The sequence below is a fragment of the Artemia sp. Qi Xiang Cuo genome, chromosome 14, assembly GCF_049724085.1.
Source record: "Artemia sp. Qi Xiang Cuo chromosome 14, ASM4972408v1, whole genome shotgun sequence".
In the NCBI taxonomy this organism is placed as follows: domain Eukaryota; kingdom Metazoa; phylum Arthropoda; class Branchiopoda; order Anostraca; family Artemiidae; genus Artemia; species Artemia sp. Qi Xiang Cuo.
In genome coordinates this window covers 47,743,592-47,770,523 of record NC_142807.1, presented here as the reverse complement: position 1 = coordinate 47,770,523, position 26,932 = coordinate 47,743,592, and the positions used below count along the sequence as shown (strand labels likewise).

The following is a 26,932-nucleotide window of genomic DNA, read 5'->3' as shown; positions in this document are numbered from 1 at the left end:
TATGTGCAAATATATAGCCCAAATTATATATTTCCCATCTATTCTGTCACTTGTCTTTGTCTTTCAGCTAAGCTGAAAGGAACTAACGAAGAAACCGGTTTGTTCTCGAGTTTTATACAGCGTAAACTTGAGTAAGTGGCGTATAATACATAAGTACCAAAATTCCTTCTCCCAACGAAAAAAAAACTCACATAAAATTCTCAAATTTGAAAAGCTCTTTTTCAGGTCTAGGTGTTTACCCCCCCCCCGTGGAAATTAAGGTTTTTCAAATTTGGGAATTTATTTTTTTATTTCCGTAGGGGGAACGAATTTTTGTACTAAAATTCGAAAACACCAGTTTTTTTGTTAGTTTTTTCCTTACTTTAGAAATAAATTTGGGTTATAGATTTGCATATTAGGGGGGGGGGGTAAAGAATAGCGGGTCTGCATGCAAAATTTGTTTGGTACAATTAATCGGCATATTAGATAGATAGATTGAGAAGTGTATTTTAAAGCCAAACTATACGGCCATGAACATAGTAAAATTACATAAATGAAAGGCACAAATAACATAAACTTTGATCAACGGTCATCATAAACACTTAAATGAAACACTACATTAACCTAATAATAGTTTAATACATGTAAAATCGGTCATTGAAAAAAAACAAAAAAAACTTAACACTTGGAAAAAACACTTTTTTTTTCTTTTTTTTTTCTTTTTTTTTTAGTTATCAAAATTTCCAGATACAATCGCTATTTTTCTGTAATTTTTTAGTGGCCATACCTAGAAGGAATTGTTTCCTCACCAATAAAATTCTCAAATTTGGAAAGCCTTATTTTCCACGTAGGGGGCATTTTCCGGGGTGGGGGGGGGGTAATCGCCGGGGGGAAAGTAAACGCCGGGCACCCTTTTTTCATGGGGGGGGGGTATTTTCCAGGGGTTTTTATCGGGGGTGAGTATTTTTTTTGGGGGGGGGGAGGGGGTATTTTCTGGGTGGTATTCGCCGGGGGTTCGGTAAACGCCTAGAACCATTTTTATTGCACCGTATACTTTATCCTCTGGTAGCACAGTGGATTAATCTCTGCTTGACAATGTGGGTCTCGGAATTTGATCCCAGCTGCTGCAAAGCTATGCCAAACGCTTGCTACCTATCCATGTAAAAAAAAAAACAAAAAAAAACATGCACTTCAATGAAGGCATACTCTTAAATGATTGCCTAGCATCAAGAAAAAACAGGCAAAAATAAATATTATGCAAATAATACCTGATGCTTCTTTCTTTAGTTTTTACTTTTAATGCTTTTTTATAATAAATACCGAATTTGTCAAATCCAGGAACGGAATTAGAGATGGCTAAAATTTGATATTCTTATTCAGCACGATTTTCAAATGCGACGTTTCAGCAACTGAAACGTCAACGATTGTCGATGTCCTATTCGCCATCAATAGCTCTGGAGGATCCCGGTGAGCCCTAGCCAGGGCTCATAGGGATCTGTTGATTCTTCAATTCTATCGACTCCTACATTAGTTATATTACTGCTCATCGAGCTCATTTCAAAAGAATTACCGTCACCGCCTGAGTCTGGCTGTAAAATAACACCCCTTTTTGCCTTTTTCTTATTGTATGATGTCCTTATTATTTTTAATTTTTCTATATCATGTGATTGTATGATATTGTTGTAAGACTCTTTTCTTCCTAATTTTCCCTTATTGACATCGAAGGAAAAGTTAGAGCAACAATTCATTATAGCTTGTTTCTCTGGCGAGTGTTTTCCCGGGACCTGTTGATCTTTCAATAGACCCTCCCGCTCATGTCCTCGTAGTTTGTATTTCTCCGTCTACTCCCGTATCTGTTTTAGTCTCTTATTTGTACCTGAACAAATCATATCGTTGAATTGTGTTTTTTTCTTATAACAAGGTAATCGTTTTTATACATGATATGGGTGTTATATAATGCAGAACAGGTAAATCTTGTAGAATACTCGGCATTATTTATTGTTATTATATGAAGCCTTTTTGGTACTTATGCATTATACGGTAGCCTACTCAACGCTACCGCTATATACTGTATAAGGAAACCAGTCAACGGGCATTTGTAATAGATAAATGGATCGCAAAGCGTGGTTTGTCACTGCGTTTACAATATTTAAACTATTGTTATTTGGGATTTAGGGGGGAAAAGGTACCTAGGTTAGGTTAGATTACGTATTTAATTTATGCTATGCTTTACCCCCCCTCCCCCACCCCCTAATGTGCAAATATATGGCCATAATTTGTATCTAAACTATGAATAAAAGTTCAAATAGGGATAAAATCCTTTTGATAGACACTGTTTCACAAACAGTGATAGAAATTCACAAAAAAATACCAGATATCTAAACTATTATATATTCATCCTATTTTATTTTATTTCATTAGCATTAACCAAACTTGACTTCTTTCGTGGCTACCTTATAATGCATAAATTCCGCTTTTTTTTATTATTTGGCATATGGACTAATACCTGTGACGCAGCCATGTTGATCCCTATTTGGAATTCTGGAAATGCGACAACTTCAGATAACTTTAACCACTTAGTCAATTTCTGGCTGTGAATTGTGATTTAGTAGGTCGACTGAAGAATTGTCTTTATTCTAGGCCGGTTTTCTCCTGCCACTCGTGCACACGACTAAAAAGGTTGTGGTTGTTGCTTTTTCCATTGCTGTAAAAACATTTAAACGTTTTCAAAAGGCGATCGAAAAGTTGCACGAAGGGGTATTTGGATCCACATAATGCTGAAATCTCTCGTCTATTTACTGAGCAGTTTTCAAATGGCTATTTTTCTCGACTTCTGTACTAAATATGCTTAAGACTCAAACATCCTAAATATTTTTGAATGCGTACTTCATCGAAACCATGTAGTAGCTCAGCGGATTGATGCCCTGCACGGCAACACGGGTCCTGATCCTGAGGTTCGATTCCAGCTGTTGTTTTGATTGGACGACAGGATATCTAACTGACCCTGTAAAGAGACCCAGCAACTGAAACGTCGATTCGACTCCCTATGCGCCTCCAATGGCTCTGGAAGATCTTTATCCATTTTTAATCTTCTTAGAACAGTTTGGAAATCATTTAATGCAGCAGTTTGTGCACCTGATGCTTAGACACATTGCATGTTTTAAAGAAAGCATGAAGAAAGAAGTGATTGAAAAGTCCAATTCAAATCGTTGCAGAGGCAAGCTTTGGTTTAATTTTAAACCAGATTTTTTGTTCATAGAACTTTGGTCCGTCGACTTTTCTTTTTCTATGAGTGCAACAATAACAAAAAATGCATTAAAAACAAAGAAGAAATAAAAGAAGAAAGAAGAAATTTTCATCTATTTTTAACAGCATACACCCTTTTGAAAATCTAGACACAAATAATACTGTTTAATTTAGTTTCATACCTCCTCTAGTTGACCTGAAATGGAAAACTTGATACCATTCGCAAAAAAATCTGTTTACTTTCTTTGATAGCTTGGATACACTTACGCTATTTTGATTTGGTTAAATTTTAAGAGCAGAAATAGCCCCGAAAGTTTGAACATAATACCCTCAGTCGTTCTTTGGATATTGCTGATATGCATTATTGGGAATTAGCATTAACACAGTGAATTATGATTTAATATTAAGAAAACATTTAGTTTTTAAACGTAATGGGCAAATGAGTTGGTGGGAGTGGAAGGGGGACTAGTTTCCATCCAGTCACTTTCGACTATTAAAAAGGGCACTAGGCCTTTCGATTTCCAATCAAATGAGCCCTTTTGGAAACGACAACGCTTTCTATAAACACCTTATATGCCCCCAGGGCATAAATTACAACCCTTACCCTAAGGTCTGTTAGGGTGGTTGTCATCCTCTAAGACCGATTTTCCAGAACTTTCAACTACGTTAGGCAAAATGGCTATCTCAAAATTTTGATTGGATGTGTTTGGGGAAATGGTGGGCGTGAGAGGGGCGGTAGTCGCTCCCCGATCACTTTCAACTATTAAAAATGGCCCTATCTCTTTGAATTTCCAATCAAATGAGCCCTTTTGAAGTTTTTACGACAACACTTTCAATAAAAATCTTATATGCCCCCAGGGCAAAACTAAAAACCCCTGGACAGAGTGCTGGGGGGAGGGGTGTCATTATCAAAGATATAATTTTCAGAACTTTCTACTACGTTTAAGAAAATGGTTCTCTGAAAATTTTGATTATATGTGTTTGGAAGAATGGGGTGCGTGAGATGGGGGCTAGTTACCCTCCAATCACTTTCGATTATTAAAAAGGGCAATAGCCCTTACAATATCCAATTGAATGAGTCCCTTTTGAAGTTTTATGACCACTCTGTCTATCAAAACCTCATATGCCCCAGGGCAGAACTTACAACCTTTGCCTTTGGGGCTCTGGCGGGTTTTTCATCCTTAAATACATAATTTCCAGGAGTTTCAACTGCGTTGAACAAAATGGCTATCTTTTATACTTTGATTGAATGTTTTTAGGGAAATGGTGGGTATAAGAGGGGGTTAATTACTCTCCACTCACTTTCGACTATTAAAAAGGGTAATTTCAATTTCCAATCAAATGAGCCCTTTTTGAAATTTCTATAACAACTTTCTATATAAACTTTATATGCCCCCAGGGCATAACTTAAAACCCTTGCACTGAGGGCTCTGAGGGGGTTATCATCCTAAAACACCTAATTTCAAGAACTTTCAACTACGTTGACCAAAACGAATATGTCAAAATTTTGCTTGGATATGTTTGGGAAAACGGTTGGCGTGAGAGGTGCTTTAGTTGCTCTCCAATCACTTTCAACTATTAATAAAGGCACTAGCCCTTTCAATGTCGAATTGAATGAGCCCTTTTGAAGTTTCTACGCTTTCAATAAAAACCTTATATGCCTCCAGGGCATAACTTACAACCCTTTCCCTGAGGGCTGTGGGGGGGGAGGGGTTGTCATCCTTAAAGACCTCATGTCCAAAACTTTCAACTACGTTGAATAAAACGGCTATCTGTAATATTGATTGGATGTGTCTGGAGAAAAGATGGGCGTGAGAGGGGGGTCAGTTGCCCTCAAATCACTTTCGACTATTAAAAAGGGCACTAGCCCTTTGAATTTCCAATTGAATGAGCCCTTTTTCAAGTTTTTACGACAAAGATTTAAATAAAAACCTTATATGCCCCCAGGGCATAACTTATAACCCTTGACCTGAAGACTCTGGGGGGGTATCCTACTCAAAGGTATAATTTCCTGAACTTTGAACTGTGTGGAACAAAATAGCTATCACAAAATTTTTATTGGATGTGTTTGGGGAAATGTTTGGCGTGGAAGGGTTGTTAGTTGCTTTCCAATCAGTTTCAATCGACTATTAAAAAGGGTACAAGCCCTTCCAATCGAATGAGCCCTTTTTGAAGTTTCTACGACAACTCGTTATATAAAAACCTTATATGCCCCCTGGGCATAAGTTACAACTCTTGCCTCAAGGGCTCTGGGGGGGGGGGTTGTCATCCTCAAAGGCCTAATTTCCAGAACTTAAAACTACGTCGAATAAAATGGCTATCTCAAACTTTTGATTAGATGTGTTTGGGGAAAAGGTGGGCGTGAGAGGTGGGTTAGTTGACCTCTAATCACTTTCGACTATTAAAAATTGCACTAGCCCTTTGAATTTCCAATCGAATGAGCCTCTTTTGAAGTTTCTACGACATTACCTTCTATAAAAAAACATTATTATCCCCCAGCGCATAATTTACAACCCTTGCCCTAAGGGCTGTAGGGTACTGTCCTCAAAACATAATTTCTATCTGGAAATCAACTACGCTGAACAAAATGGCTATCTCGAAACTTTGATTGCATGTGTTTCGGGAAATGGTGGGCGTGGAAGGGGTGTTAGTTGCCATCCAATCCCTTTCGACTATTAAAAAGTGGCACAAGCCACTCCAATTTCCAATTGAATGAGCCCTTTTCGAAGTTTCTACGACAATTTCTTCGATATCATGCGCCCTGCTCAAAAGGAAATGAACATTAAATAATACAGTGTGCTAATAGTGTTCTTATATACCCACAGGGCATAACTTAACATCCTTGCCCTGGGGGTTGTTCAGGAGTGTCTTCCTCTTTACTGAGTCATAGTTTAATGGCTCATTCTCGTGAGTCCCTATTCTTCACTTAGACACCGCTATCATGCTGCCTATAATTTATACAACAACTTTCTATATAAACCTTATATGCCCCCAGGGCATAACTTACAACCCTTGTACTGAGGGATCTGAGGAGGCTATCATCCTAAAAGACCTAATTTCGAGAACTTTCAACTACGTTGAACAAAATAAATATCTCAAAATTTTGATTGGATATGTTTTGGAAAATGGTGGGCGTGAGAGGGGCGTTAGTCGCTATCCAATCACTTTCAACTCTTAAAAAAAGCACTAGAATTTTCAATTTCCAATTGAATGAGCCTTTTTGAAGTTTCTACAAAAATGCTTTCAACAAAAACTGTATATGCCCCAGGGCAAAACTTACACCCTTTGTATAGAGCGTTCTGAGGGGGTCACAATCCTAAAATGCATGACTTCCAGAGTTACCATCTGCACTCAAAGGAACGAATAGCTCCAAACTATGAATCGATGTGTGTGAAGAAATATCTGGCGTGAGAGGGGCGTTGGTGGTTCTCAAACCCATTTCAGCTATTAAAAATGATACTACCCCTTTCATTTTCTAATTGAATGAGACCTTTTGAAGTTTCTACGACAACGCTTTCAATAAAAATTATATATGCCCCCTGGGTATACCTTACGACCCTTGCCCTGAGGGCTTTGGGGGGAGGGGTTGTCGTCTTTAAAGACCTAATTTCCAAAAGTTTCAACTACGTTGAATAAAATGGTTTTCTAAAAATTTTGATTGGATGTGTTTTGGGAAAAAGTGGGCATGACAGGGGGGTAGTTGCCCTCAAATAACTTTTGACTATTAAAAAGGGTACTAGCCCTTTGAATTTCAAATCGAATGAGCCCTTTTTCTAGTTTCTACGACAAGGATTTCAATAAAAACCTTATATGCCCCCAGGGTATAACTTATAATCCTTGCCCTGAGGGTTGTGGGGGAGTGTCCTCCTCAAAAAAAATTTCTATCTTGATATCAAGTACGCTGAACAAAATGGCTATCTCAAAATTTGTATTGGATGGGTTTGGGGGAATGATGGGCGTGGGGGAGGGGGCTAGTTGACCTCCAATGACTTTTGACTTTTAAAAAGGGCACTAGCCCTTTGAATTTCCAATCGAATGAGCTTTTTTTGAAGTTTCTACGACAACGCCTTCTGTAAAAACCTTATATGCCCCCAGGGCATAACTTAAAACCCTTGCCCTGAGGGTTTTGGGGGAGTGTCCTCCTCAAAAATATATTTTCTATCTAGAAATCAACTACGCTAAACAAAATGGCTATCTCAAAATTTTTATTGGATGTGTTTGGGGGAATGATGGGCATGGGGGGGGGGGGGGGGGGCAAGTTTCCCTCCAATCACTTTCGACTATTAAAATGGGCACTAGAACTTTCGATTTCCAATCGAATGAACCCCTTTTGAAGTTTTTACGACGACCCCTTCCATATGAAATGCCCTGCTCTAAAGGAAAAAAAATAATAAATGATACATTGTGCCAGCATCGTTCTTATATGCCCTCAGGGCATAACTTAAAACCCTTTCCCCGAGGTTTGTTGGGGAGTGTCCTCCTCAAAAAGATTTTTTTCTATCTGGAAATCAACTACGCTGAACAAAATAGCTATCTCAAAATTTTGATTGGATGTGTTTGGGGGACTGATGGGCGTGGGGGGGGGCTAGATGCCCTCCAATCACTTTAAACTATTAAAAAGGGCACTAGCCACTCCAATTTCCAATCGAATGAGCCCTTTTCAAAGTTTCTGCGACAACTTCTTCGATACGAATTGCCCGGGTATGGGGAAGAGAGAAGAAGAAAAAAGAAAAATAAATAATACATTGTGACCACATCGTTCTTTACATAGGCAGCGCTGCCTATGAAAAAGTTAATATAATGCTTAATTTTCGATTGAATAAGTATCCCCCAAAGTTTCTGCGGCCACGAGGGGGGGGGAGTTGAGGAGGGGGCAGGTTTTCGTGTATGGAATAAATTCTGCTTGTTTAAGGTTTCATGATACTCTATGAAACAAATTAGTTTAGTTAAATGAAGCTTTAAAATAAATGACAGGAATATTTTTCTGCCATAGCCTAAGAATGCATGTCCTTATCCTTATTCAGGCTTAGTCTAAATGAAGGGAGGTGAGACCCATACCCCTTCTTATATTTATCTCAAGTTTCTTGGAGGCTTGGCAATTTGTTCATTGAAATGCGCTCTTTTAGACATCTGACACCCCCTCCCGCCTACACAATGACCCACTGCCTTTCCTTCACAAAGCTGATGTACAATTATACACTTTTCTCTTTTTTTTTTCATTTCTCTTATCTGCTCAATTTTATGTTTGGGGAGAACTTTCCAGGAGAAATTTTCTGGAGGATTTTCTGTTGGGAATAAGTCAGACCCCTTCATTTACAATACCCCCCCCCCCCCCTCGAAGGTGGTTATACCTGAAAACCCATCTTTTGGTCGGTTTAAAAGGCAGTTTAATTGACACTATTCCAGGGGGAAAACCAAGATAAAATTTGCCCTCGCAAATGTTGCTCTCGCTTTGCTTAGGCGGTAGCCTACTCGTTTTCTTTCTGCATTTAAAAAAAAATTTATTTTACGGGATTGCTATAGTCTATAACAATTCCCTTGGCTCCAAGATTGTTCTGAAAAATTTAAACGTTCCTGGCAGTAATAGTTTCTTAGTTGAGTCAGGCCAAACAAATAAATAGACAGTTGTGCACACTTCATTAAATAAAAGTTTTACAAACTTTTCCCACCTTAGTCAATTGTTACTTAATCATTAAATTTTTAAAGGGCCTGTATTTTTGCTTCTACTGTATACGTGTAAAAAGAAGCTTCAAAGACAATCATTGATCATTTTAATTCATTCCCTTAGCCAGATTACTGATCCGCGTTTCATCTTTTGTAATCCGATATTCGTTTGGATGCCTTTGATTGAAAAACAGCTAGACTTTGTGTCAGGTTTGAAAGCTTGGAAAGGTTTTCCCCTGTGTATCCATGACAACTTTTCAAAGTACTAAGCTGCTAGCTACCGAGTCTCTAACTATAAAGCGTTTCACCACAACCCCCTCCATTAAAAGCAGCTCATTAGCTAAATTATTCGATGTTTCTTTCTCTCAGTTGATAAATAGAGGCTTTGAAGAGTGTATCCCTTTTATTCATTGATTTTGAAGCATAATTTGTGGTTTATCGTTTCGTTTTTTACCGTTGACATGAATGATGCCCATGTTTGTTGCTTTATTTATCTTGAGATGTTCTAAGAACTGTTTCTAAAGTTTAACACATGAGTTGAAAGTTGTCACGTAGGAGCTTTCGAAGCAACTCAATGAAAAGATCCAGTTAGGATTATGGTCTTATGGCTTTTATTCCCTCTATAAATTTCCGGTGCGTTATTTCTATTCAGTCCTATGGTTTTAATGTTTCAACGTAAGATAATGATTTTGCTATGATTCGATTGCTGAGATTCAGCTTTCTCCATGTTTGAGCTGCGTTTCTGAAATTCACTCTGCATTTGTTAGATTGAAAAATGCGTTGAATATGCATCAAAAATGCCAAATTTAGAAAGTTTAAAGGATTTAGAAAGTTTGTAACGTTTTAGAAAGTTTACAACACTTTCAAGTTCGCTTAACCCTCACAATCACTTACATATCTCAATGAACCCTCCAAATATTTATGCTGCATCTCTTATACTACTACTACTACTACTACTAACAACTCGCCGCAACACCAAGCCGCCTGAGGCCAACACAGCTACGCACACTCCTCCATCCCAATCTGTTCAAAGCCTCCCTTTTAAACCCTCCCACGAAGTTCCCATTTCCTTTAAATCTTTATTTATGACGTCCTATTGTGCACTGGAGCTCAATAGCTCTTAAACAGCACCGCCTAGGAGTCATTCCGTCTAAATAGGTCACATAGGTCACCTGGCGTTCCGAAAGGTATAACTGAAGCACTAACTTCTGCTACCCACTAGATGGTTGTGTAAAGTATTTTTTGGCTACCGAGGGAGAGGGAGCTGGTTGTAATATCTCGCGAGATGAGGTTGATGCCTCACGGGATGGTTTTAATGCGTAGCGCTAATAGTTATGTAGAGATATCAACAGTAGTACTGCCATTTGTCGAACCACAAATTAGTAGAGAAAAACCAAATAGGTCTAAACCGAGGCGTTCCGCAGCAATAAAACCCCGAGGATTTTATTGGGAATAATATCTTAATGTCATTGCAGCAGGGTATGATTTTTAAAGTTTCTGCAATTTCATTTATTTGTCGCTGGTATTTTCAGGATTAATTAGCCTTTCTCGGTCATTTCTTTTGCCCTAATTAAAACTTTATACATAATCCCAACTTTCCTTGTCCTCATCAAATTCAGGGGTGTGGGGAACAAGTCTATTTTAAAGTATACAAAGAAAAATGAAGTGTTAAAATATCCAGTTTCCGACTACGGTTGTTAGTGTGGTTCGCTTATACTATGTAAGTTTTTACTTATGCAAGTATTGTGTAGTGTTTGTATTATGTAATTGTTTACTAGTTCATGCTGTAGAATGTTAGTAGGCGAGAAGTGAATAATTTGGGAAGGGAATGTTTTGAATTCAATTAAAGTTTGGGGGTTTAATGAGAAGCCAAATTTGAGAAATTTAACTTAAAACAGGGGGGAGAATCTGTAAAGTATTTAACATCAATTCGAGAAGCTTTTCCGGGTATCTCATTTCGTAGTTAGTTGGGGATTTATGTGTCAACGATAGCGGTCCAGGGGGGAGCTCTTGGGACTAAAGCTAGTCGTGGGAAAGTGGTCGTTCCCAGGCCTGGAACTTCCGTTCCAGGAAAGTTACATTCTTCGCTCATTTCTAAAGGCAGTCCATCTTTCGCCTCCGTCGTAGCTAGTTGTTCTTGTGCTACCTTATTTTCTCTTTGTGTATTCTCACGTTATTTAATAAAGACCATGTACCAACGTTTATCGTCTATCTTTGGAATTTACGTAAACCATTACATCTGCCAATATAAAAGGGCATATAGAAAGAACTAAATAGAGGTTTACAGTTGCACATTTCTGCTACCTACTAGATGGTAGCAGATTTCGTATTATTTTAAGATAAGATAAAATTTCAACCAAAAAAATAACAAAAACATTCAATAGTACAATCTCAAAATCCCACAAAGGCTCCATGGCCTGTAAGGAGGGGGCTCATGAAACAAAACTCGTAACATTAAACTATTAAAACATACAATATGTAAAAAAATACTCATAAAAATAGAAAAAAAGAAAAAGAGAGAAAGCGAGTTCATTGAATAAGCTTTATGACGACTGTAATCGATCCCAAGGTCTAAAACTATAGTAATAAATAAATTAATAATAAATTTAAAAAAAAGGTTAAGGTTATTTGATAACCTCAACAAAAATATCATTGTAGCGAACTGTTTATGCTAACAATAATAAAAACTCCTAAGAAAAAAAAAAATTGAATAAGAACAAACACGGTTGGATAGCACTGTATGCGTCAAAGAAATAATAATTATATGGAAACCGATTTTTTTTTTTTTTATAAGTGTTTTGAAGGTGCCAAACGAGTGGCATTCTCGAGCCGAATCGGGAAGGATGTTCCGTGTAAGAACAAGCCAGTTAGATCATTTTCTACTTAGAAGTCTGAATAATATCATAGTTCTGGTTCTGTGGATGGATAGACCTGAAATCTAATATTATTAATATACCGTCTTTTCGTTGAGGCTTTTCGCTCAATTGCGTTTCACAGGCTTATGCTGTGTCTTCATTTGCCCTTTACAGACGAAGTTGGCTAAGTAATATCAGAAGCAATCATTAATCATTCCACATCTTGTTTGAAGCCATCTTTGGTTAGGCAAATACCGAAACATAAGGCAGCCACTGAGGGAAAAATGGCAGCCTAACAGTTAATCAAGTGTACCGATAATAAAAAAAAACGGAAGTTATCTATAAATCCGACAATTCAAACGTTAATAAATGATTCGTAGTATTTGACGGAATAGGATGCATCATTTTCCAATTGAAGTAAAGGTGTCAGATGCTTATTTTACTGGATCAGTTTTGCCAAAGCAAGGAGACATTTATGGTCAAGGCTTGTAGAAAAAATGAGCCTGAAGAGTTCCTTAGCTGAATTTCCCTCGATGACAGGATGTCAACAGTCTGCCTCAAATATTTTTTTTATGTGCTACTATGCAAAAATTAACCCATCTTGTTTATAAAGAAAAAAAAAATCTAAAATAGTTGATAGTTCCAACTTTTGTTGTTTTCTGTAGTTGATTTATTTAATACTGTATTTAGAAAGGAAGCTTATCTTCTTTTATATTTCATATATGTAAACATAGTTACCTGAATCCAAACGAATGTGGCTGAATACTTCTTATGCGACAGAATTCAGCTGTATTGGTTCTTTCATACTACGCCGTAGAACCTTCACACTAGCATCGGATGATTTTAATTTAGGTAACGCAATTTTACGGAGCAAATGCTGTCCGTAACGCTTGTAATGCCAAGTGAACCCGAGATCTACCTAGAATTTTACGTGACTAGAATTTTAAGTTTATGTTATGTTATGGAGAAGTTAATACAGCTGCAACTAATGCCATTTCTGGATGAGCAATTATTAAAAATAAACCACTAAACTTTTCCTAGAGAACCTTTCACGCTCGAAAAGAGCTTAAATCTTCATTTCCTTTCCACGATATTAATTTTTGAATAGTTTGCATACGGTGGTTTTATGAACTTTTAAGTAAGTCTAGTGCGAAAAGGCTTGTTAGATAGGTGTGAAAGGTTGTATTTAATGAAACATAATTTAAACAATTAGCATTGGGAATTACGTGCGTAGTGTGAAATCTGCTTAATACCAAAAAAAGGTATGCACATTCTCAGTTAATTGTGTCCTGTTCACAGTATAAGTATATACCAGTAGCGAAATTTTTTTCCAAACATGACACATATTTCATCGCGCGTAATTTGGCTCTGAGCATATACGTTAGAGCCATAGTTTCAGTTGCTACTTGGTTTTCCATCGGAAACATTTGTTATTGCGCGTGCGCGAAGGTGTGGTCATGAATCTTGTGCGGTTTTAGATTTGTGTCAAAAATTTTAAATGGAGAATATAGGACTTTTCGCTACTGTATATTACCTTTACTGTGGTCCTGTTTCTTGTCTGGTTTGATGTATGTTCCCAGTTGCTCAATTCCATTGCTTAGTAATTCTCATTTATGGATTTGACCTTGGATCTGGTATAATTTTAAGCAGAAGTTGTTTCCAAGCGAACTTACCTTAGAATATCCAGTCCAGCCTGTGCCTTTCTTTATAAACTTACGTTTATTTCCGTCAGCATTTTGTGTTTTCCGTTTTACGTACTGGCTTTGAAAATTGGTAAGAAACATATCAAAATGCTTGTGAGGGTTTGGTAATATTTGAAACTATTAATCAAATATCTGAAAACACAGGTTTTCTTTGAACTGAAAATGAGCGGTGATATCAAATGGTCGTTAGTGTACTGAATCAGTCTGCTGCTTTGACTTAACTCACCTTTTACACTGATTCTCTACTTCTTTCGTTTTTGATACGTTACGTCTAAGTTCTATGTCTTGGACTTGATCGTAATTACACCGAGGCATGAATTAGCTCGTTTTAGCCCCCCAATGTGGACTTAGACGGTTTTCGCATCCAATATGGACTTGGCTGGTTTTGGACCGGTCACAGAAATTCCTCAGCTTAGACGTTGCTCACTTTTGCAACTCAGCCATGACTTTAAACTGTTTTTAAACTCGTTTTAAACCAAATCAGAATTAGGTTCGTTTTTGCACTAAGTCTTGCAGCTTGGAATTCTATTGTTTTTATGTCGATTCAGGACTTAAATGTTTTTAGACCGGGCCAGGGCTTAGTTTTGTTTTTACACCGAGTCAGGATTGATCTTGCTTTAACACTGAGTCAGAACATAGTTCGTTTTTGTATTGATTCAGGCCTTATCTCGCTTTTGCACCGAGTCAGTTAGTAGTTTGAACTACCGGTTTTGTATAGCATCACTGAAGGTGTGCAGCAAAGTCTTCGCTCGTTTTTGCATTAAGTCGTGAATTAGATCACTGTTGTACTGATTCATGACGTAGAGATCTTTGTCGCGCTGAGTCTGTATGCAACTTTGGGCTTAGCTCATTTTCACCCCGATTCAGTACTTAGCTCGTTTTTCAATTGAGCTAGGACCTGGGTCGTTTCTGCACCGAGTTCTTCCACAGCTCGTTTCCACTGCTGGGACCTGACTGGTTTTTGTACTGAGACCGGGGACCCTTGCTTGTTTCCGGTTTAAATTACTTGCCGTGATACTTAAGCTGAGTTTTTGCAACGTATGAAAACCTGAAAAAAAATTTAAATTTAAAAAAGGTCTTCGACTATACTTTACGCAAGCAGGGAGGAGGGCTTCGGCTGAGATGCCCTCAAACAAAACCAGGAGATTTTGCAATGTTGCGTACAATTTTCTTTACTTTCATGTAATTTGTCCTTTTTAGGCCACCCCCCCTAAAAACAAATTTCTCCATAAGTGCTTGACGCTGGTTGCTTCGTAAAAAAAAGTCATACTGGATTTGAATAGTAACGTTTCATTCTTTCCAAAAATGCGATTCTGGGAGATGTATTCATACCGATACGGAAATTTATAGATTTAAGTCTGCAAATCAAGATTGCCATGAGAATTTCATCGGTAGCAAACGATTCACTTTCGAAAAATCCCAAGGTTTCAAAAAAACCTAGGATATTAAGTAATAATACTGTTAAAAGAGTATATTGATGTTGCTGTTATTACCCTTGCTGCTTTGTATATTGCCCTTTCAACAGTATTTTATATGACACTTTTTAACTGCTGAACATTTTTTAAATTTTCAAGATTCTTACATTAAAAGTCAATATTGAACTTAAATATCGCCATGTTCTTACGTTTAAATTAGGAGGTAGATCTTACCCTCTTTGATTCTACGCTGAAATCTTGAGTGGCAATTAGAAGAGAAGAGAAGTCTGTCAAAATCAGATTGACTTTTAGTTTAAGTGCTGTCGTAAACATATTGTTTCTCCATCTCTCCCTTTCAACCAGTTGCTTTTTTCTATAGAAATCATATTAGGAGAACTCTGGAAAATGGGGCTAAATAGACACCTAATAGAGTTACCAGATTGAATTTTGTTCTCCAAGGCGTTCCAACATTTTGAAAGCGGATGCCAGAGAAATAAGGTACCTTCCTTTAGTGTTTATTAACTAAGAAAAGTCAATTGAGTTTGAGAGGGCCTTCTCCTGTTTGTTATCTAAAAAATGTATTAATTTGGTATCCTCAATCTCTTTTATTTACGTCGTCTTTCAGTTTCATGGGAAGTTAATTTACTTATTTGTCTTCTCTATTATTTGTATTCTACTTCAAGATTTATGGTCCTTCCTTATAATAGCAAATTAATTTGTCACCTTTCTTAAGTCCCTTAAAAAAAAAGTAAAAAAAAGACTAGTCTCCTATAAAGGATGTGTGCTACAAAATAAGGATCTTGCTATAAAAAAAAGAATCATATTAACAAGTAAGTAAGTTGTTTACATATTTGACATGTCTACACTATGCTTTCTATTTAATATGTTTGTTTTTTAGATCAGGAAAATTAAATTTATCTTCTATATTAGAAAAAAATCAATATGCGAAGTAACAAAAGATAAGGAGAAAAGTTAGAAAAGCAGATAGCAAAATTAACGAAGACGCTTTAATGTTCATAGAAGAGAGATTGATTTTTTTCGAATAGTTTCTGATTTATGTGTCTTACGAGAACAGAAGGAAAATAGGTAAGGAGAGAAGACATTAAAATGTGGATTAAGCAACTGTGAAATGGAAGCTATGGATAAAAGGGCCTATGGCATGGAAGATGCAGCCACATGGAATAGTAATAAAATCATCTAGTTTGGGGCTAAGAAAATGAGAGGAAGTAGTTAGTTCAAACTTCGATGCCTCAGTTAGTGGTAAAGAAAGTGTCAAGGTGAGATGGGCAGAGCATTCTTAAGAAAAGTTAAACCGTGATGAAGTTGTAGGAAAATGATAAAGAAAAGAAAAGATTTTTTTTAGAGAATTATGAAGTGAAGGAAAATTTATTCTATAAGAATGATAATAAGAGTGAGTAATAATTACAGTGGCATTAGCTTTATTTTTGTAGAAAGCAAATTACTTAGCATAAAAATATTTATTAGATTAAGAGATTTTGTATATAGATTTGTTAACATAAGAATAATGTGGGTTTAGGAAGAGGAGAGGGAGCAATTGGTCAAAACTAAGAAGTGTTTAAGTTTTAATGTTGCCCTCCATTTTTTTTGGTCACTTAAAAAGGGCACTAGAACTTTTAATTTCCGTTCGAATCAGCCCTCCCGAGCTATTCTAGGACCTCTGAGTCGATACGATCACCCCTGAGAAAATACAAAAAAAAAAATAATAAACAAGCTTCCGTGATCTTTCTTTTGGCAAAAAATATAAAATTCCACATTTTTGCAGATAAGAGCTTGAAACTTCTACAGTAGGATTATCTGATACGCTGAATGTGACGGTGTGATAATAGAGTAGTAATTTATACTTCTAACAGACGTACAGGAATTACCATGCTATTCTAACAGACATATAGAAATTACCATGCTATTTGCTTGAAGCTATAGGAAAACATTTCTATGGAAGCTATACACCTTTTCAAAGAGAGTGAGTATCCTCTCACATGGCCTTATACTTCTAACAGACGTATAGGAATTCCCATGCTATTTGCTTGAAGCTATAGGAAAACATTTCTATGGAAGCTATACACCTTTTCAAAGAGAGTGCGTATCCTCTCACATGATCTTATACTTTGCAGGGACGTATAGGAATCCCCATACTATTTGCTTAATGCTCTACACCTTTTCAAGGAGAGTGAGTATCCTCTCACACCAATGTTCCTTGGTACCTTTCCAAACAAAGTGATAAAAAAAGCTTGTCTTTAGCAACTTTGTTCATCATGATGGTGTACAAGGTTTGAAACCTATGCCTGAGGCAGTGTAGTTTGACGTGCACATTGCAAAAAGCGAGCAAAGCTTTACCTATAAAGTGGTCAAACACGTTTTGAAACTATAGTCGAGATTGTATAACACAACCAGACTGGTTTTTGAGGCAATGTACTGTGGCACGAATTGCTTGCCAAAAACCCAAATGAATGACTTGAAATAAAAATTTTAACGAGAAATGTCTGAAAAGTGTTTTTGGGGAGATGGGGCGATGACAGAAGCGTGTCTTAGAGTAGTTATAGTTCTGTACTCTGGCACGAATTGCTTGTGAAAAACCCAAATGAATGACTTGAAATAAAATTTTTAACAAGAAATGTCTGAAAAGTGTTTTTGGGGAGATGGGGAGATGACAGAGTGGATGTCTTAGACTACTTATAGTGCTGTACTCTGGCATGAATTGCTTTCGAAAACCCGGATGAATTACTTGAAAATCAAGTTTTAACAAGAAATGTCTGAAGTGTTTTTGGGGAGATGGGGCGATGACAGAAGCGTGTCTTAGAGTAGTTATAGTTCTGTACTGTGGCACGAATTGTTTGTGAAAAACACAAATTAATTAATTGAAATTAAAGTTTTAACAAGAAATTTCTTAAAAGTGTTTTTGGTGGGATGGGACGATGACACAAGCGTGTTTTAGAGTAGTTATAGTGCTGTACTGTGGCACGAATTGCTTTTGAAATACCCAAATGAATTACTTGAAATAAAATTTCCAACGAGAAATGTCTGAAAATTGTTTTTGGGGGGATGGGGCGATGACAGAGTGGATGTCTTAAACTAGTGATAGTGCTGTACTGTGGCACGAATTGATTGCGAAAAACCCGAATGAATGACTTGAAATAAAAATTTTAACGAGAAATGTCTGAAGTATTTTTAGGAAGATGGGGCGATGACAGAAGCGTGTCTTAGAGTAGTTATAGTTCTGTACTGTGGCACGAATTGCTTGTGAAAAACCCAAATGAATGACTTGAAATAAAAAAAATTTACGAAAAATGTCTGAAAAGTGTTTTTGGGGAGATGGGGCGATGACAGAGTGGATGTCTTAGTCTAGTTATAGTGCCGTACTCTGGCATGAATTGCTTTCAAAAACCCGGATGATTTAATTGAAAATAAAGTTTTAACAAAGTCTGAAAAGTGTTTTTGGGGAGATGGGGCGATGACAGAAGTGTGTCTTAGAGTAGTTATAGTTCTGTACTGTGGCGAAATTGCTTGTGAAAAACCCGAATGAATGGCTTGAAAATAAAGTTTTAACGAGAAATGTCTGAAAAGTGTTTTTTGGGAGATGGGGCGATGACAGAAGCCTGTCTTAGAGTAGTTATAGTTATGTACTGTGGAACGAATTGATTGTGAAATCCCCAAATCAAAGACTTGAAATAAAATTTTTAACAATAAATGTCTGAAAAGTATTTTTTGGGGGGATGGAGCGATGACAGTTTGGATGTCTTAGACTAGTGATAGTTCTGTACTGTGGCACGAATTGCTTGTGAAAAACCCAAATGAATAATTTGGAAATAAAGTTTTAACAAGAAATGCCTGAAAAGTGTTTTTGGGGAGATGAGGCGATGACAGAAGCGTGTCTTAGAGTAGTTATAGTTCTGTACTGTGGCACGAATTTCTTGTGAAAAACCCAAATGAATGACTTGAAATAAAATTTTTAACGAAAAAAGTCTGAAAATTGTTTTTTAGGAGGATGGGGGGATGACAGAGTGGATGTCTTAGACTAGTGATAGTGCTGTACTATGGCACGAATTGCTTGCGAAAAACCCAAATGTATGACTTGAAATAACAATTTTAACGAGAAATGTCTGAAAAGTGTTTTTGGGGACATGGGGTGATGACAGAAGCGTATCTTAGAGTAGTTATAGTGCTGTACTGTGGCACGAATTGCTTGTGAAAAACCCAAATGAATGACTTGAAATAAAATTTTTAACAAGAAATGTCTGAAGTGTTTTTGGGGAGATGGGGCAATGACAGAGTGGATGTCTTACACTAGTTATAGTGCTGTACTCTGGAATGAAGTGCTTTCAAAAACCCGGATGAATTATTTGAAAATAAATTTTTTACAAGAAATGTCTGAAAAGTGTTTTTGGGGAGATGGGACGATGACAGAAGCGTGTCTTAGAGTAGTTATAGTTCTGTTCTGTGGCACGAATTGCTTGTGAAAAACCCAAATGAATGACTTGAAAATAAAGTTTTAACCAGAAATGTCTGAAAAAGTGTTTTCGGGGAGATGGGGGGATGACAGAAGTGTGTCTTATGGTATTAATATTTCTCTACCGTGGCACAAATGTCTTTTGAAAACCTACAATTAATGACATGAAATAAAATTTTTAATAAGAAATGTCTGAAAATTGTTTTTGGGGAGAGAGAGCGATGACAGAGTGGAGGTCTTAGACCAGTTGTATTGCTGTACTGTGGCATGAATTGCTTGCAAAAAACCCAAATGAATGACTTGAAATAAAAATTTTAACGAGAAATGTCTGAAAAGTATTTTTGGGGAGATGACAGAAGCGTGTCTTAGAGTAGTTATAGTGCTGTGCTGTGGCGCGAATTGCTTGCGAAAAACCCAAATGAATGACTTAAAATAAAAATTTTAACGAGAAATGTCTGAAGTATTTTTAGGGAGATGGGGCGATGACAGAAGCGTGTCTTAGAGTAGGTATAGTTACGTACTGTGGCACGAATTGCTTGTGGAAAACCCGAATGAATGGCTTGAAATAAAATTTTTAACAAGAAATGTCTGAAAAGTGTTTTTGGGGAGATGGGGCGATGACAGAAGCGTTTCTTAGAGTAGTTATAGTTCTGTACTGTAGCACGAATTGCTTGTGAAAAACCCAAATGAATGTCTTGAAATAAAATTTTTAACAAGAAATGTCTGACAATCGTTTTAGGGGAGATGGGGGGATGACAGAGTGGATGTCTTAGACTAGTGATAGTGCTGTACTGTGGCACGAATTGCTTGCGAAGAACCCAAATGAATGACTTGAAAAAAAATTTAACGAGAAATCTCTGAAGTGTTTTTAGGGAGATGGGGCGATGACAGAAGCGTGTCTTAGAGTAGTTATAGTTCTGTACTGTGGCACGAATTGCTTGTGAAAAACCCAAATGAATGACTCGAAATAAAATTTTTAACAAGAAATGTCTGAAAAGTGTTTTTGGGGACATGGGGCGATGACAGAAGCGTGTCTTAGAGTAGTTATAGTTCTGTACTGTGGCACGAATTTCTTGTGAAAAACCCAAATGAATGACTTGAAATAAAATTTTTAACGAGAAATGTCTGAAAATTGTTTTTGGGGAGATGAGGCGATGACAGAGTGGATGTCTTAGACTAGTTATAGTGCTGTACTGTGGTTCGAATAGCTTGCGAAAATCCCAAATGAATGACTTGAAATAAAAATTTTAACGAGAAATGTCTGAAAAGTGTTTTTGGGGAGATGGGGCGATGACACAAGCGTGTCTTAGAGTAGTTATAGTGCTGTACTGTGGCACGAATTGCTTGTGAAAAACCCAAATGAATGACTTGAAAAAAAATTTTTAACAAGAAATGTCTGAAAAGTGTTTATGGGGAGATGGGGCGATGACAGAGAGGATGTCTTAGGCTAGTTATAGTGCCGTGCTCCGGAATGACTTACTGTCAAAAACCCTTATGAATGAATTTAAATTTTAAATTTAACAAAAATTTTTTATATAGAGTTTTTGTGTAGATGGGACAGGGATAGCCTTGTGTAATAGATTATTTAGAGTGCTGTTCTGTGACACGAATTTATTATTAAAAGCCCGAATTAATGGATTGAAAATAGATTTATAACAAGAAATATATTAAAAGTGTTTTTTGGGAGATGGGGCGATGACAGAAGCGTGTCTTAGAGTAGTTATAGTTCTGTACTGTGGCACGAATTGCTTGTGAAAAACCCAAATGAATGACTTGAAATAAAATTTTTAACGAGAAATGTCTGAAAATTGTTTTTTGGGGGATGGGGCGATGACAGAGTGGATGTCTTAGACTAGTGATAGTGCTGTACTGTGGCGCGAATTGCTTGTGAAAAACCCAAGTGAATAATTTGAAAATAAAGTTTTAACAAGAAATGCCTGAAAAGTGTTTTTGGGGAGATGGGGCAATGACACAAGCGTGTCTTAGAGTAGTTATAGTTCTGTACTGTGACACGAATTGCTTTTGAAAAACCCAAAATGAATGACTTGTAATAAAATTTTTAAAGAAAAATGTCTGAAAATTTTTTTTCGGGGGATGGGGCGATGACAGAGTGGATGTCTTAGACTAGTGACAGTGCTGTACTATGGCACGAATTGCTTGCGAAAAACCCAAATGTATGACTTGAAATAAAAATTTTAACGAGAAATGTCTGAAAAGTATTTTTGGGGAGATGGGGCGATGACAGAAGCGTATCTTAGAGTGGTTATAGTTCTGTACTGTGGCACGAATTGCTTGTGAAAAACCCAAATGAGACTTGAAATAAAATTTTTAACAAGGAATGTCTGAAAAGTGTTTTGGGGAGATGGGGCGATGACAGAGAGGATGTCTTAGACTAGTTATAGTGCTGTACTCTGGCATGAATTGCTTTCGAAAACCCGGATGAATTACTTGAAAATAAAGTTTTAACAAGAAATGTCTGAAAAGTGTATTTGGGGAGATGGGACGATGACAGAAGCGTGTCTTAGAGTAGTTATAGTTCTGTGGCACGAATTGCTTGTGAAAAACCCAAATGAATGACTTGAAAATAAAGTTTTAACAAGAAATGTCTGAAAAAGTGTTTTTGGGGAGATGGGGCGATGACAGAAGCGTGTCTTAGAGTAGTTAAAGTTCTGTACTGTGGCACGAATTGCTTGTGAAAAACCCAAATGAATGACTTGAAATAAAAATTTTAACGAAAAATGTCTGTAAATTGTTTATGGGGAGACGGGGGGATGACAGAGTGGATGTCTGAGACTAGTTATACCGCTGTACTGTGGCACGAATTGCTTGAAAAAACCCCCAATGAATGAATTGAAATCACAATTTTAACGAGAAATGTCTGAAAAGTATTTTTGGGGAGATGACAGAAGCGTGTCTTAGAGTAGTTATAGTGCTGTACTGTGGCACGAATTGCTTGCGAAAAACCCGAATGAATGACTTGAAATAAAAATTTTAACGAGAAATGTCTGAAGTATTTTTAGGGAGATGGGGCGATGACAGAAGCGTGTCTTAGAGTAGTTCTAGTTCTGTACTGTGGCACGAATTGCTTGTGAAAAACCCAAATGAATGACTTGAAAATAAAATTTTTAAAGAGATATTTTTGAAAAGTGTTTTTGGAGAGATGTAGCAATGACATAAGTGTGTCTTAGATCTTTTAATGTGCTGCGTTGTAACTCAAATCTCTATGAAAATACGCAACTTATAGGCTTGAAATGACAATTTTAATAAAAAAAGTCTGACAAGCGTTTTAGTGGTCATAGGAGAATGACATAGTGGATGTCTTAAACTAGTTAGACTGCTGTACTGTGGCACGAATTGCTTGCGAAGAACCCAAATGAATGACTTGAAATAAAAATTTTAACTAGAAATGTCTGAAAAGTGTTTTTAGGGAGATGGGGCGATGACAGAAGCGTGTCTTAGAGTAGTTATAGTTCTGTGGCACGAATTGCTTGTGAAAAACCCAAATGAATGACTTGAAATAAAATTTTTAACAAGAAATGTCTGAAGTGTTTTTGGGGAGATGGGGCGATGACAGAAGTGTGTCTTAGAATAGTTATAGTGCTCTGCTGTGGCACGAATTGCTTGTGAAAAACCCAAGTGAACGACTTGAAATAAAATTTTTAATGAGAAATGTCTGAAAATTTTTTTTTGGGGAGATGGGGCGATGACAGAGTGGATGTCTTAGACTAGTTATAGTGCTGTACTGTGGCACGAATTGCTTGCGAAAAACCCAAATGAATGACTTGAAATAAAAAATTTAACGAGAAATGTCTGAAAAGTGTTTTTGGGGAGATGGCTTGATGACACAAGCTTGTCTTAGAGTAGTTATAGTGCTGTACTGTGGCACGAATTGCTTGTGAAAAACCCAACTGAATGACTTGAAAAAATTTTTTACGAGAAATCTCTGAAAAGTGTTTTTGGGGAGATGGGGCGATGACAGAAGCGTGTCTTAGAGTAGTTATAGTGCTGTGCTGTGGCACGAATTGCTTGTGATAAACCCCAATGAATGACTTGAAATAAAAATTTTAACAAGAAATGTCTGAAAAATGTTTTTGGGGAGATGGGGCGATGACAGAAGCGTGTCTTAGAGTAGTTATAGTTCTGTAGTGTGGCAGGAATTGCTTGCGAAAAACCCAAATGAATGACTTGATATAATATTTTTAGTGATAATTGTCTGAAAAGTGTTTTTGGGGAGATGGGGCGATGACAGGAGTATGTAACCGGGGGGGGGGAGTAATAGTGTAACATTGTGCGGTGAAATCTCTAGTTCAAGTGTGAAACTTAAGTCCAGTTTTGGATACTCATAATGATGAGGACTGATGGTTCTAATTCAATATTTTTTTCATAAGAACAAACAATTTTTTTTAAACTTCAAAATTATTCAACTTTATTTTTTTTTTTGTCCGTATCTTAAAATGACAAAATATGCTTACGGCTCTAACAATTGTCCTCTACGCTTGCTCAGAGATACGATGTGGCTTTCCCACTGGTATTCTATGTCTGGTTATCGACACTACCTATTCTATTGCATGTATTAAATCAGTATTTTTTACGCAGTGGAACGATAAACACATAAGTCATATCTTTAAAAAAAAGTGAAGATGGAGCATTTTAATGAAGTGTGTTCACATGACAATGTTATTGTAGCATTGAATGCCGACAAGGTGAAGTATTTAAACTATGAAACAAGTACAAGTGGTAGTACTATTGGAAATGTAAGCATGCATTGTCATGCCAGTAAGGAATTCAATTTCTTTGGAGTACCGAAAAAATTCAACTCTTATGTTGGTGGATATTCCAGATTGAGATCTCCAGAGATGATTGCACTCAAAGAGAATGTCAACATAAAAATAATCGTTGATGATAGAGGACAACTCCTTGCTACTGTTGCAGGTAGAACATTACCTACTGATACATCCAATTGTCAGCTTTCGGGTATTAGCATTCAACGGAAGGTCAAAAACAGAAAGGCCTACTCTTCTACTAATATCGTAAACCATATCTTGTCTACGTGCCGAAACTGTTACCCGTGTAAAAATAATGTGATAATAGACAGTGAAATTGTCCGAAAAATAAAAATGGCATTGGCAGAAAATATCTCTATGGAATATAAAGATGACTCGATGAAAAACAAAGCACCAGCAAACGTTACTGCCATTGATCAAACAGTCAATGAACCAACTAATACCAAAGACGAAAAGCATATTGAGCCTGTTGATGACACACCAATAAAAGTTGTGTATGACTCAAAATGGAATAATGATTATTCTACTGATTACGAACTAAGAGAAGACAATAGCTACAATATCAAGAGAGAACATGGTGAACTATTTTATGGAACAGATTAAAAATGTCCAAAGTTGATCATTGATAATAATAATGTATCATAATATTTTTGTATTAATATTCTACAGAGCATTATTTCATTAAAAATATATTATGCATTACATTGTTATGTGTTCATTATTTTTAGAGTAAGCTAGCATATCAAACGTTTAGAATGTCTATTAAAACATCGGAGATGTAAGAAAAGGAATGTGCATACATCTATTGTCAGACACATGGGATAACATTGACAAAATCTAGGTATCAGAGTGAATAAATTCTTTATCAACATCCGTTGTTGGATATGTCATATGTCTTTATGAAAAAATTGTAAGTAAGTAAGTAAGTAACAAACTCTTTCTTGAATTCACCTCTTGGAGACACAATACAGAAATTTAATTCAGAAAATTATGAAAAAAAAAATTGAACAAATTCTTTATTAACATTCATTATCAATTGAAGTCGCTTCCTAGACAGACAATACAACAATTTCACAAAATCTAAGTATAAGAGTGATTAAATTCAATATCAACATCCATTTCTCGGATAAATAGGAAAAAATTGACAAAATCTAAGTAACAGAAAGAATAAATTCGTTTTCATAGTTTTTATCGGATACATCAGATAACAGTCATAAAATCCAAGTTCAATTCAATTTGACTTCATGCGTCGTTACGTTGAATTTAGGTTAGACCGATTATAGATGGCACTACACCCGCTCAGACACACAGTCATAATGAGATGGATATTCAAAAAGTTGAGTTAGTGTTAGTTCACTTAGATTGGCCGGGCATGCATTTGAATAAGCAAACACCCGCCCAAACACGTAGACAAAAAGAGTGAGAGAGATAAAAACACATACAAATACGTAGATTTAGACGCAAAAACCGAGAAAGACATGGAGTGTACACCGCGACGGCGCATACATAGTGAGAGAGACATGCAAAGTCGACATGGTTTTATTTCATTTTTTAAAGTTAATTTAGACTAGGTTACGTGCGCGCAATTCTCGCTAAAAATTTTATTTCAAGTAATTCATTTGGGTTTTTCGCAAGCAATTCCTGCCACAGCACAGCACTATAACTAATCTAAGACACGCTTCTGTCATCAACCCATCTACCCAAAACACTTCAGACATTTCTCGTAAAATTTTTTTTTTCAAGTCATTCATTTGGGTTTTTTACAAGCAATTCGTGCCACAGTACAGCACTATAACTAGTCTAAGACATCCACTCTGTCATCGCCCCATCTCCCCAAAAACAATTTTCAGACATTTCTTGTTAAAAATTTTATTTCAAGTCATTCATTTGGGTTTTTCACTAGCAATTCGTGCCACAACACAGCACTATAACTACTCTAAGACACACTTCTGTCATCGCCCCATCTCCCCAAAAACACTTAAGAGATTTCTCGTAAAATTTTTTTTTCAAGTCAATTCATTTGGTTTTTTTACAAGCAATTTGCGCCAGAGTACAGCATTATAACTACTCAAAGACAAGGTTGTGTCATCGCGCCATCTCCCCAAAAACACTTCAGACCTGTATCTTAAATTTTTTCATTTTATGTCTTTAATTTGTGAATTTCACTAGTCATTTGTTCCAAACTACATCACTATAACTAGTCTATGACATCCACTCTGTCATCCCCCCATCCCCCCAAACAGAACTTTTCAGACATTTCTCGTTAAAAATTTTATTTCAAGTCATTCATTTGGGTTTTTCACAAGCAATTTGTGCCACAATACAGAACTATAACTGCTCTTAAGACACGCTTCTGTCATCGCCCCATCTCCCCAAAAATACTTTTCAGACATTTCTTGTTAAAAATTTTATTTCCAAGTCATTCATTTGGGTTTTTCACAAGCAATTCGTGCCACAGTACAGAACTATAACTACTCTAAGACAAGCTTGTGTCATCGCGCCATCTCCCCAAAAACACTTTTCAGACATTTCTCGTTAAAGTTATTATTTCAAGTCATTCATTTGGATTTTTTGCAATCAATTCGTGCCACAGTACAGCACTATCACTAGTCTAAGACATCCACTCTGTCATCCCCCCATCTCCCAAAAAAACATTTCAGACATTTCTCTTTAAAAATTTTATTTCAAGACAGTCATTCGGGTTTTTCGAAAGCAATTCTTGCCACAGCATAGCACTATAACTACTCTAAGACACGATTCGGTCATCGCCCCATCTCCCCAAAAACATTCTTCAGCCATTTCTCGTTAAAATTTTTATTTC

General features: G+C 36.7%; 1 protein-coding gene across 4 annotated transcripts in view; it reads left to right on the top strand.

Moving 5' to 3' along the window:
* Positions 1–26,932, top strand: part of LOC148944547 (DNA-binding protein RFX2-like) — a 193,090-nt gene that overhangs the window by 54,209 nt on the left and 111,949 nt on the right. The window lies entirely within an intron of this gene.